Consider the following 12,854-nt stretch of genomic DNA (forward strand, 5'->3'; position numbering starts at 1 on the left):
TTTGGTTTATTAGCATGCAAGAGCTGTAAGAGCAATAGGAAATGCATCTAATAACAGACCACACATTGCCCTGAGATGTATGTGCGTGCCCACTGCGTGTGTGTGTGCGTCTAAGTATTTGTGAGGATGTGCATTAGCCTGTGAAAAATGACAGTTTATTTGCAGAGACCCACACCTCTTGTACCAAAAGAGATTGTATTCTTGTATCAAGCGAATCTATTGCTTGTCCCCCGGCCTCTTGCCACACACACAAACGCACAAAAAGGAAATAGACATCAGTCAGGGGATGCTAGCACGGATTTTTACATTTTCCACTGTTTGCTTTTGGTTCAACCACCCACTGAAACCAGAGATGACTATTACTGTACATGATACCACTCATGGTGTTTTAAAAGCCTGTTGAGTTTAACATTTGCATCCCTAAAGTGGGAGGTGATGAACAGACAGAATTGTCATATTGGCTAAAAAACGTGACGCGCGTAATATGCCCATAACCAAATAAGTAACATTTCTTTATGCAGGGAAGATGCTCTCTATGGTTTTGGTTTGTATTTCTTAGTCCCAACTCTCATTTCCACCTCTAGCTTGTCTTTATCTAATGTAATGTGGTCAACAAATGGATGAAGCACCTCTGAGAAATGCTAACGGGGAAGAAATCAATCTCTTCCCAGTCGTTGATTTTTGGCTCACATGAGATCCAGCCAGCGAGAAGGTGACGCAGATTGTGGACCATTCCCAGACTGACTGGCAGCGGGCATCTGTCAGACGTAGCAGGTACAGACAGCTGTCTGGCAGCCATAGCTCATGAACAATGACTGGGTGGAGACGAGATGGCCGGAGAATCCATCTCTCCTCTCGACAGCTCCCATCACTCTTACATCCCCGAGTCAGTAAAGACACCGCAGGGCTTCTGTCTCTAACTTTTGCGCAATCTCTACCTGTCTGAGCATCCTTCTCGGACAAGCGAATGAATCGTAGAGTAGGAAGGGAAATGAGACTGAGGGGATATTGTGATCAAAAGGGCAGCAGATGAGCAGGGTCATGCCAGGGTTTAGAATGAGGATTAGAGTTTAGAATTAAGCTTGCAATGGGGAGACATAAAACTGGTCACAAGGTGATAAAGATGGGGATCAGGATGGCGTTGATGCAGTGGAAAGGAGGGATGCTTGGTTTCCTCCAGCTGATAATGGAACGTGCCTCTGAATAAAATAAACATTCCGCCTAGATAACACCTACGGCTGTTCCTTCTGGGAGCTGTAACACATTATACTCTATTTGTCACAGCTGTGATGAATCATCCTCGCAACAAGGACGAATGTAGAATGTGGAAAAGTAGGCGGCACTCTCCAAAATCTCTGCCCAAAGGATAGTGACAGAGGAAATAATATTTTGTCTATATTGTAATATCAAAACAAAATATTACATTTCTTGGTTGACACAAATATGTCTGCATGCGTATGATATCTAAAAATGTTGTGTATTTAGGATGTTTATTTTCGCAGAGTTTGACACCCGCCCACACACTAACTGTTCACAAAAACCTGGCAACCCGGCTTGAACCACTCGTCACTCATGTTTTCCCCTCCATCTCTCCCTCACTCCCCCATCCTTGCTCATGCCTCTCATCATTCATGCTGTGTACACAGTCTGTCCCTTTCTGGTTGCCCAGGCTCCTCCGGAGCTTGTTAATTGCGTTGGTGACACAGGTCTGTGTGTGAAGCAGCAGTAGTAATTGCTCTGGCCTGGCCCGAGGTGAGGACGGGTGCCTCCGTCTGGCCTCCAGGTCTGCCCCAAGGCTACACGATTAGATACACACCTCCATGTTTGATGAGATGGATAGCATTAGCAGTTTTGTCAGGGACAGAGTCTAACATCAAATTGTACTGCTGTCGTCATTGGGTTTGCCTAATTATACTACAGATACTGTACAGTATAAATATAGTATACGTGATTATTATTATTATTTGTTTTTTTTAACCAGTGGAATCAATTGATAATTTTTATATAAAACACTCAAAATGATTTATTAAAAAGGAAGGCTTGGCACCACCTTGGTGAGATTTACGGAGAATAAATCTCCATAAATCCGTAAAAGATATTTTTGTTTCAGGAGTTGCTGTCGAGTTGGGGCCCTGGCACAATTTCCCTCACTTGCAAGGTCAGTGGAGAAGGGAGGCAATCCTAAAGACGACCAATAAAAGCACAAGAATTTAATCGAATTAACAGGCCAAAACCTGGCAAGTTGGCTAAGTTGAGGCAAGTAGGTCCTGGCTTCAAACTCCACCTTGGGGGGGGCTTTGTTAATGGAGTTTCCCTCCCACTGCAAAATACACTGTAATGTAATGTACTGGGAATGCACACATTACCCTTGACTAACGGACTGGCGTTAGACCTTGACTTAGTTCCTTGGGGCTGCAGCACAACTGCCCACTGTTGGTCAAATACAGAGGACACATTTTCTCAGTGTCTAATGAAGTATAACAACGAAGGTGTTTTCATCTTCAAGGTTGTATGAGTTGCTGCCAAGAGTAGAGTAGAGCATTTTTTTGTAGTCGTAGAAGTGGGCTCAAAGATGGTCATAAAAAAAAACGTTTTGGTAAGCAATATAGGAAGCTATTGTTTTGGAGTATCATTCTCTATCCCAACCATTTTCAGCTCAGAAATCATGGGTTGCTCATTCATTTCTTGCGAGAGGCCTGCTCCCTGCCAGGTGCTGTGTGTAAAGTTGTCCTGCACTGCTATTGTGTGAGATCAAGAAGTCTGAGACAAGGTCCATGGCTTTGTGACATGATGGGGTCATGGGAGGGGGGCGAAAGCATTGTCCTCTGCGGTCTGTACCGCTTAGAGAGCGGAGCGTGTGTGGAGACAAATATATACATCGTAACCCTTTTTCTACGAAATCTGGTGAATCCCTCTAGTGTAGTCAAAGTGTCACTTTACTGTGGGCTACACGATAAAAACAGAATACTGACTTTACAGATGTGGCGTACAACGGCTGTTTTTCACAAGATTTCTTTGTTGGAAGCAATGAGATTCTAAATTAATTCACGGTTTAAATAGGGAAATGGAAGAACTATAGAGAAAATATAGATACAGGAATGTCAATGTCAGTAACAATTTGTACAGTAAACGTGACTTTGTCCATTTAGTTCTTTACTGACATGTTGTATTACTGTCCGTCCTTGTACTTCCCGCCTACACACGTTTTTTTCAGCAGACTCCCTGTGGTGACTGCTTAATCAAGATGACAAGCGGCTTAATAATCAGGTCCTAATTGGATTCAGTGATGATAAGACATTAACGAAACATGCGCTCTTTTGTATTTTCAAAAAAGTCTTTCTCTGAACTAAAATCTCCTCTCAACTGGAAGTTTCTTAAAACTGATTATAAAGAAAAATGACAACATGAATTTATTTTGAAACTGTTCGTCCTCGTCTCTGTCATAGCCACTAACACCTCTCAGTTTCCTGTTGATATGTCTGTCACTTCTTTGGTGCTGCTACAATTGTACTCTGAGGCAACCACACATATAGAACCAACACTTGCAGTTATGGCAGATGTGCTAATGACCTCTGTTGAGCAGGGGGAAAGGCTGAACCTTCTATCTGTGCAGAATCACAAAACACTTCAGCACTTCGTCTGCATTGAAATCCAGACATTGCTCTCGATAATGCTGCTAAGAGACTACAATCAATACACTATAATATTAGATAGCATTTCTGGATGGCTAGTACTGTAGCCCACAAACTCCCAATAGCCATCTGTTCACTTCGTTTTTAAAAGTATACGCCACAAGAGAAGAAATAAAAGAAGAAATTAAGGTTTTTGATGGATTTCTCCTAAACTGGGGCGGCATATTGGCAGAGTAGATATTTCAGTATGTTATGTTTGTGATTTACGTTCTCCTTTTTAAGGGAGAGAATAAAGGTGTGGTCTCGAGGGGTGATATTTTTCTGCAGAAAAAGACAGAGGGGAGAGAGAAGCATAATAAATAGTGTGTCAACTGCCGTTTGAAAAAGCAGAGAAATAAAAACTGTAAACTAGGCATGAGGTAGGTTATGTTGCATTCAAGGAGCTTCAGAATCACTTTTATTCCATTTCCAGCTAGGCAGCTACATTGCTGTAGGTAGCCGAGGAGTCTGTTTAATCCTCCTTTTTGCATTTTTGATGCATCCTTTATTTGTAGTAGAGGAAATTGGACATGGGGCTTATAACAAAGGGCAGACACTGTGGAGATGGAGCAGAATGAAAAGCAATTCTGTTCTCCGAACTGATTGCAGTGAACTGGTCAGGGCTACTATGAAACAATGGTGGGAAGTGAGCTTTGCTTTCAAGGCAAAAAAAAAGGCTGCTGTTGAATTCAAATCATGCATAATACATGCGGTAGCACAAAGGGATTAAATGAAATGTGTTTATATTTTTCACTCATGTCCACATACACCACAGGGGTGTTTCTTTGATTTCATTGTCTCTCCAAAACAGGCTAACATCCATTAGTGTTGGCAAGCAGGGGATTGAGATGAATGTGTTCCAATTTTAACCACCCCTCTGAGTGCCCAGCAGTGTCTCGCAGTGTACAGGACTGTGAATGACATGTAATGTAAAAGTGAGAGCTGGAGCTGTCCCAAGGTAGCTTGGACTGTTTTAGCATGGCCTTGCAATCTCTACCTGTGGGTAGAATACCAAACCCGCATCTGTGTGCCTCGTACAATTTCATATACGTATTTGCACAGACAACTCTTTTCCTCTTTCGATCTGCTTTGTGCTTCCTCTCTCATGTGCACACACACACACACACACACACACACACACACACACACACACACTATATCCCCTGAGAGCACTGCATCTTCAAAGGTCAGTCTCTGAAAATGTATGTAATCACTTCAAAGGTGGCCACTCTATCCCCATTACCATGGGCCTCATGGCAGATAATGGGCAAAATGATGGCAACAATTTGCATGCAAACACACTCACTTCTGAGAGCCCTACATGATAATTCAGAGGAAAATAAGCTTGTTTCTGAGTGGAAGTATCTGTTTATACACACTGCACTTGAGTCATTGTTACATTGAATCTTCATGAAAAAGCTTTGTGTATGACTGAGTGGAGTAATGAGTGGATACAATAAAACTTTCTTCTCTCCCTCTTATTTAACATCTACTTTCTGTCTTCTATGGTCGCTTTGAGATGTGTTAAAGCCTCTCATTGCTGTAGCCAATCAGAGTGCTCATTTAACCCTGTGCACCTCTTACTGCACCCAAGGCCACTACTTGAGTAACAGGGTTTGACTTTAACCATGAAATATGGGTAGCCATTAAGATAATGATAAAAAAATGGCCGTCTGATTAAACGAGCATCCAGTCATGTTAATTGTTCTTATGAGGAAAGGTCAGGCTCAGCATGTGTCGAAGCCCAGGCGCCACTAGCACTGGTATTTAATGAGACTTTCTCAATTAAATTATCCACAGGGAAACAAAGACGGAAGCCAGCACTTTCTGCTCCCAACTGACATTTACAGAACATGCTGGGTCCTAAGGGCACTTTAGCAATAGAAGGTAGTTTGTCGCCCCATCAAATGTTATGGAGGATGGATCACTCTTCACCTTCTTCTTCCAAAAACAGCACCATCACAAACACATAAATAATCAATATAATTGTGAGTAGTTAAGCTGTTGCACACAACATGCACCAACAGTCCCTACATGCTGGATTTGGCCTTCCCCTGCTGACATGCTGAGGTGCCCCCCCCCACCCCCCTTAGGATTAGAAACGATCAAAGCTATGCTCATTCCACGCTCATATTTCCTCCCTCCCTCCATAGCAGGTGGGAAACCCCCATCAGCCCACACACACACACACACACACACACACACACATACACACACACACACACACACACACACACACACCTCTGTATCAGCCAGCAGGGTAGGCTTCAGACATGCTCGAGAGGGCAGGGAGGTACACAACCATTTACTGCTTAGAATTTTTCTATTACCTGCACATTCATTCTCATGATGTTTCAGTGTGTTTTAAGGCTATGCCCTGTATGTTTCAGTGGATTCATTTAAAGGTGAATCACGTTGCTTCACAACATTTTCCACTTTGAATTTGAATGTCTCCCTCCATGTCGTCCAGTCAGACTCCCAAACAAGTTACCTTCATGCTTCAGAAGATGTTCTATTTTATGCAACTATGTTTCACATTTCCACTGTTATTGTGTCAGTGCTGGCTGTGTGTGTGTGTGTGTGTGTGTGTGTGTGTGTGTGTGTGTGTGTGTGTGTGTGTGTGTGTGTGCAGACTGGTATCCCCTATGTCACTGTGTGTCACAGTCCCATAGCTCCTCAGCAGTGACTCAAACAAGAGTTCACCCAAGGCAAGGCAACATAACAAAGACATTTATTAATTTGTGTTTGTCGTGTGGCCTATGTGTGTGTATTTCTGTCTATGTGAATGCCAATAAATGAATCAGAGCTGTGTAGCGAGGAAGAGGTTGATATTTGAATATGAACATTTCCCATGGTGCTTTGGGGTTGGGGCCCCACAGCAGTGGGCATTGAGCTGGTAATTCGTCACTCTGTGATCAAAGGCCTGTTTCTCAGCAAGCTCCCCTACCACCCTCTCGCCGTTCCCCTTATTTTCCCTTCTCTCCTCTCTCCAATCAGAGCTCAGAGCAACCAGGCGTGAGTTATAACCATAGACTGTTAATATTAATGGACAACGCATCTGGTTCGGTGAAGTGCTGCAAATGCGGAAGTGCCTTAAACCTGCAGCATTCTATCTGAATTCCAGCAGGGGGCGACACATGCGATTGCAAAAGGAGGTCGGTTTCTGTAGAAGTCTATAAGAAAGTGAGCCACTTCTCACTTTGATTTATTACCTCAGTAAACATTTTCATAATGACTTTATGGTCTCAATCGCTAGTTTTAAGTCTTCTGCAACACAGAATGATGTTAATTTTTTGAATTATGGTCTCGTTGATTTTAAAATCTGCTATAAAGCAGGGGGTGTTTTAGGGCGTGGTTATGATTGCCAGTGAAAGTGTGTAACGTAACGTAGAGTGTAAGCACCTTCTCCCTCATTCCTCCCTCTCGTCTAAAATCGTCACATCCGCAACCAGGATGGCTGCGCCCGTAACGGCAAACTCAACAACGGATAGCAGATCTCCACAAACATGCGCTGGCCATTAATATACAGTCTATGGTTATAACCCTGTGGTGGTGTTGCACATTATCCCTGAGTCTAGCAGATTCTACTGGTCCCACCCGACTGGTAAAACCTCACTGTGCTGACTGTTCCTGCTCTTATGGTCAATCTTCTAGCTGCAGCCAGACTTAAACAATCTCTTTCAGTGTAGAAACCTTTAGGCAGTGCTGCCACCTCCCCTGTGTTTCGTCTTTGAACAGTTTTGAACTCCACATATGATCCACTCTATCACGCCCTTGACGAAACCTCTCTTAGCACCCATAACTTTCAGTTTAGTTAAGATATTTCATGCTTCCTTTCCTCCTAACCCCCTTTTCACACACCCATCTATATTCATGCACTCGACTGCTGAATCTTATGCATTACCAGTTCTTTCTTCCCTGTTTGCTCCAACTTTCTTTTGTTCTCAATAGTTGTCTGCGGCTCCTTCTATTCTAATTCACACTGCAATAGCTCAAACGTGTCACTCACTCGCCGGTGCTATGCATATTTGTTCATCCCGTAGACATACAGCGCTGCTGTAAGATTCTCAAGGTTACTCTCAATGTTACCCTCCTGCAAATCCAGGTGCTTGTATCTAACACAAATATAGCCCGGGAGCACCAAGCATTCTGATAAAAAAATGCAGAATAGGGCCAGGGCATGGCAGGGAGGCACGAAATGAGTGGCCCACTTTGGCCCATGAAAAAACACCTGCGACAGTTGGTGGTCCACTAAACGAAGGCAGCCTGCGGGTGTGAGCAATGGGCCAAGCCAAAATGATTGCTATAAAACAGGCCAAGCCTGCTGGGAGCGCTGGTGCCTCTTTTCATCCCGGCCTCACTCCATCACATGACCTTCTGGCCCTGATGCTCTCTTCTGTCCTTCTGTTTTCTACCTCTCTCTCTCGTTTACTGTCTGTGATATTCCCGCTTCTTCTATTCTTCAATATTTTATTAGATTTTGTCTGTAAAGTTGGTCAAGCCCGCCCAGATGTATGCACAATGAGGAGTGAAGCAATAATGAATAGATTGAGTTCTTTAATTCAGTTTAATCCAGAGCCAAATTAACTATAATGTTACCTTTGATAATCAGAGTAATTGACTTCAATGTGAACACCCTTTTTTGCAAGATGACACTAGCAACACCTAGCAGAGGAAGAAAGAAAGGAATTAAAGAGGTGGACATTTTGCAGCAAAGAAGCAGGCAATGTTTAAAAAAATGATGAACTGTATGGATGGAACGAATGAGAATACTTGTTTTATTTTATAAGACATCTTTTTATAATGCTTAGTCTATTTGGTTATAAGTGACATGACACTGTCTCTCTGTCTCTGGGATCAATTACTCTACAGCAAAATGTTATTAAATCACAAACGATGCATCTTCCCTACCAAAGTAACATATGTCATAATTACAGAGAGTCATGTCTCCAAAACTACTCCACACATTGAAGCCCCCCTGCTGGTTGTACTACAACACCTTTCAAAAATAAGCATAATCATAATTTTGGGGAATATTTTTTGCCAAAAACATTTAAAATTTTTGTAATTAAATAGACTTGTGTCTCTAAACTTACCTGACACATAAGTAGTGTTCTATGGGCCCTATGGGGGCTTGTGCCCCAGTGCAGCTCTAGGTCTAGTGACGCCCCGGCGGCAGTGTCCCCGTTTTAATCTTACAAAGATAAAAACATTACCTGTTTTGGAGGTATTTACGCTTCTGAGCTGAAAATGTCCCCGGATTTTGTCTCAAAAATCTGGTCACCTTAGGTTAGGGTTAGAGTTAGGGTTAGGGTTCATGTGTTATGACTGTGTCATGACAGTGTCATGTGTCCATGACAGTGTCATGTGTCCATAACAGTGTCATGTCACTCTTACGTAGATACCTTCAAGTAAAGTGTTACCGTCTATTTTAATTCAGTTCTGGTGCTTGCTCTACAGCTGTTAAATAGTATGGTTGAATGGGATGGTTGAACTGCATTGCTACATATATTTAGGTTCCCCAGAACATGAATCCTATGACTTGCTCCTCTGACTTTTCATCTAGCGTCACCAGCAAGTTGATAGTTTTAGTTCAGAGTGAAATGTCTCACTAGATGGATTGCCAAGAAATTTGGTGCAGACATGTATGCTCCCCACATGATGATATGAGACTTTTAATTTTATGCCATCATCAAGTCAGGATTTCAATTTGTCCAATACTATGGTTTATGACCTCATACCTGCAAAAGGAATGGCATTCCCATCAGCCTCGGCTACACTTGCTGCATGATGCTCAATGCACCTCTATGCCGAAAAATTCATTCCGACACACCGCCCCTGGTGCACACCTCTTTCTAATCAACCATCGCTTATAATCAATTTACAGTCATTTCATCATTTAGAGTGACAACAAGATTGTACAAGCAACGGTTTAGTGTATATTTTGCCCAAAGAGAGGGACACAATCCGAGGGATGAAACCTTGATGAGTGCTCAGTTAACCGATGTCTACTAATTATGCATAAGTGAGAGAAGATTGGCCATTGCCCAGCTGGACCACTTGACCCTGTTTGAGGCTATTATTTAGAAGTGCCACTGCCTGTTGTTTGGAGACCAGATGTGATCATGGATGACTGCTGCCTTCAGAGCTGGTTCAGCACACAGAGTAAATCCAGCCTCTTCCAGCTTTATGCTTAGACTTGTGTGGATCTTTATCCGTCAGAAACAACTGCTGGCTTGTGTCCGGTTAAATGGCCGTGCATAGTCCTGGTTCCTGTGCATGTTTTACTGTTTTCATTACATTTAATTGATAACTTAGTATTGCTTTCAGTGTGGTGCAATTAGGGTCCATTATGACCATTACTGGGTGGGGTGAATGGGTGTATGGTGTAAAGTGGGTGAATTTTCCATTGACATACATAGCATAGCATTTACTCAAATAGCCCAAGGATTGATCTTATTCTTTAATTGTCACATGCCTGTATTTTTCCATTACATTAATGTTATGCTAACGCTATATTTGTTATACTTGTTATCACCCTTGTGTTTTCAATCTGTACATCATTTTGTCTTGTTTAATTAAGTAAGTAATCGTTGATGCTTCAGGCGTTTCTCACTCAAATTGTTATTGGCCCCTGCCTCTGAAATCCCAAATCAATATATGTTCCTTATTTGATTCTCAGCCTGGGCCTTATAGATTGACAGTGCACACACACACACACACACACACACACACACACACACACACACACACACACACACACACACACACTACTACTCTACTACCCTCTGATTCGTTTGTTGATGCCTATCTGGTGTCCCTGCAGCGCCACCAGGCCAGACATCAGCTTTGCTAACTAATGTCAGTGGAACAAGGTATTGGTCACATAATTGAATGTTTATGTAATTAATGCATTTGGAGGAGCATGAAGGAGACTCTGGGTGAGCAGGAGTGTGGGCAAAATTCTGCAAGTATGCAAGAATGTATAACCATGTGCGCCCTTGCATCTGCTTTAATATGATTGGTCAAATACTGTAAGCCTGCATGTGTGTGTGGTGTTGTTTAGGTGTGTTTTGCTCTGAATATTGGCCACTAAAGTCAACTTTGTAATGGGCCAACTGAAACATTTGCTGAAATCATAAGCGCATTGTCCCCTAATATGCCCTCACTGTTTTTCCTTTATCTATTGCTTTCTGACTCACACACTCACTCACAAGCAAAAAATGTCCTTCACCCCTCGTACTTTGACAAAAGCTACGTGGGAGAGGGATCTGAACATGACTATTACGGACCAACAATAGGACCTTGCTCTGGCTATGGTTCACTCATCCTCCATATGTGCTCGTCATGGCTTAATCCAATGCAAGGTCCTTCATAAAGTCCACTACACAAACGCAAAACTGTCTAAAATATACTCCACTGTCTGGGACGCCTGTAACAGGTGTAACCAGTCTCCTGCCAACCATACTCATATGTTTCTGTATACTCAATCTTCTGGATGAGCATTTTTGACACCATGAGCAGAGCCTATGACCACATTATCCCCCCTCACCTTTTGTCAGCCATTTTTGGCATTTCCCCTGACGCTGACCTCCCTGTTGCACTGAGGCGGGACCTGGCGTTTACATCTCTGCTAGCCCGGAGACTGATCTTGTTCGGCTGGAGGCTTTCCTGCCCCCCCCCACACACACGACCATTATTAAAGGTAATTACTTTAACCGGATTAAAGAGGTGCTCGACAACTTGAAGCTTGAGAAGCTCAGATCTTCACTGAAAGGCTCTATCTCGACATTCCTAAAGACATTGAACCCTTTCCTAGAACTCGTTGACTCCCTCAGTGTATCCCCTGACGTGGAGGACTGAGCTCCTTCTGGACCGCTCCACTTGCCAGCAGTTGTCTGTCCCCGTCTGTTTTGGACCTGAACTGGGTGGGTAGGGAGATTGAGGAGAATTGACATACTGTTTTGACAATGTTTCGTTTGCCATGAAAATTGTAAATAAATAGAGTTGGAAAAAAAACCTCTGCTGTGTCCTTCACATCGGTACGCTGGTTATTAAATGCAAGATGAATGTCAAGAGACTCACACCAGAGAATAAACCACAGTCCTCTAGGGGCCTTGGTATTTCGCAGCTACCTCGACAGCTACCTCGTCTGACATGACAAGGACATGTCATCCTAAAGCTCTCATGAGTTGTATTACTGCTCTCTCACCCTCATTTCACACTCCCCCTAGATATTGTGATGTATTAGCAAAGCTTTTGCTGACGGTGGACTCAAATGCTCTTGTTGGCAAAGTTACAGTAGATCTACATTTAGTAATAACCCTACAGCTTGCATGTAATACTTCCATGAGATTTTATTCAAATTTGTTTCTCCTCTCATTTGCTATTTCTTTCTATTACAATATCTCCCCCGATTCTCTCGTCTTTATTCTCACACCTTCTTCATCTCTCGCTTTCCTCATCCACCTCCTGATTTTTCCTGCCGCCGGCTTCCTTACTCATTCTCCTTCTCTACTGCTCTGTGTGTTGTTTTCTATCTCCACACACACACACACCCACACACACACACACACACACACACACACACACACACACACACACACACACACACACACACACACACACACACACACACACACACACACACACAGACTCCCTTTGTGTTGCCCCTGGTACACATTCTCTTACCTCTCGTTACATCTCTGGCTGAATCTCTCTCTCTCTTTCTCTCAATGCCACCACTCACCCACAGGCAAAGTCATCCCAGGTTGCTACACCCACTCTTCGCCCATCAGATCGTCTCACTACCTCAGAGTCATTTTCCAAATTTGGCCACTAATTGGGTTTCTCCTGCGATTGAGTCAATAATAACCTTCATATTAGAGTTTAATGTCCCCTAATGAGTCCATTTGTTGGCCAGCGGCTAATTAGGTCTGAGCTGTTTATAGATAGCCTAAACTAATTGATGGGCATTAGTGAAACGCTGTGTGTCAATCAGTAATATAGTTGAGCCCATTTCTGCTTTTATCTTGCAGCCCAGAGCCCCCCAAAAACAGATTATACCGTTCAGGTTCATGGATCAGGCTGTATAATTTGTGAAACAGCTCGGCATTAAAATAATGATAACTCCAGGGGAGCCGAATGAAATCCATTTAACATTGACTGACAAATCTTCTTCCT

The sequence above is a fragment of the Sander vitreus genome, chromosome 8 (assembly GCF_031162955.1).
Source record: "Sander vitreus isolate 19-12246 chromosome 8, sanVit1, whole genome shotgun sequence".
In the NCBI taxonomy this organism is placed as follows: Eukaryota; Metazoa; Chordata; class Actinopteri; order Perciformes; family Percidae; genus Sander; species Sander vitreus.